The 1,128-nt window shown below is 46.4% G+C and overlaps 1 long non-coding RNA gene across 1 annotated transcript; it reads left to right on the top strand.

Annotated features, from left to right (window-relative positions):
* The first annotated feature begins 341 nt into the window (after positions 1-341).
* On the top strand, positions 342-1,037 carry LOC107682768 (uncharacterized). Its single transcript, XR_001633582.1, has 3 exons — positions 342-656; positions 763-884; positions 984-1,037. It is a non-coding gene; the product is annotated as an uncharacterized LOC107682768 (long non-coding RNA).
* The last annotated feature ends 91 nt before the right edge of the window (positions 1,038-1,128 follow it).

Here is a 1,128-nt window from a genome sequence, read left to right as displayed (position 1 = left end):
CTGTGCTGATAATATACTATTTTGTTCTATAAATGTCTTACCTTTCAAACGTTCATCACAGCGGTCTCTTCTGCTGCATCTCTACGGCGCTGCTAGCATGAGCGCTAGCTTCCGGGAACTATTGAGCGGCTCAACGATCCGCCATTGCTGTAAAACACTGCTCCACTGGAGTGAACGGAGTTGTCGCAACTCTCTCTCTCTGTGGCTCTGGTCCGCTGTACTGTTACTTTTGATTGGCAGAGTTTGCAGCCAGTCGAAGCGCGGCATCGCCTGAGGAATGTTGCTCATTGAGCCAATCGGAGGCGCGTGGGGGCGGGGCTTCCAGACGTTTCCGATCTTTGGAAAAGTTGAGCAAAACGGAAATGGACAAACAAACGCTCGCTCATGAGATGTTTACATACACGTTTGCAGCGTTGAAGAGCGGTGCTGCTGGTGACATTAATAAACCGAGAACAACATGAATTTAATGAGTCGTTCAGGTTGTTCCTTTATAAATCGTCGCGGTGGGATCGTTTAGTTTGTCCTGCGGTTGGAAATGTTTGTATGGAGCGTTGGGTGTTTTGTGATTATGAACGCGTTGCTGTTTATCGCGCGAGCTCTTGTAATCAATGCAGCATTATCCATTGATCATCAAGAGGAATCACAGCGCAGAAAAGGTTTCTAATTTCATGTTCTTTTTAAATTTCAAAGTAAACATCTGTTAGTTGTTTTTTGGGGGAAATAAAGAACAGACAGTAGTTTCTATTGTTGTTTTTTTCTCAGAGATCAGGCGAAGTATCAGTTCTTCACAGCAGTACGCAGAGGACGCCATCTCAGGCCACGCCCCCTGCACCTTATTAGGTCAGTGGGCGGGGCAGAGAAGCAGCAGACACGCCTCACAGCGGGTGAGATTTGTACGGATATCTGTCAATCATCCATCATTCAGCTGTCAGCTTTCTGTTGTGTCTTTGATCTCAGTCTGATCTGATGTGTGTTTCATTCAGAGCGAGACGAAGCCTTCAGCGTTTGGAGTCTCCTTCCACAAGTGCGCTCAGGTGTGTTTGTCCCCGTGTTCATAGACTGTGTGTGTGTGTATATGCGTGTGTAAATTTGTGTGTGTGTGTGTATGTATGTGTATATGAGTGTGTG

The sequence above is a fragment of the Sinocyclocheilus anshuiensis genome, unplaced genomic scaffold (assembly GCF_001515605.1).
Source record: "Sinocyclocheilus anshuiensis isolate Anshui unplaced genomic scaffold, SAMN03320099.WGS_v1.1 C32567758, whole genome shotgun sequence".
Classification (NCBI taxonomy): Eukaryota; Metazoa; Chordata; class Actinopteri; order Cypriniformes; family Cyprinidae; genus Sinocyclocheilus; species Sinocyclocheilus anshuiensis.
Note: the sequence above shows the minus strand (reverse complement) of the source record. Positions and strands in the feature narration are given on the sequence as shown.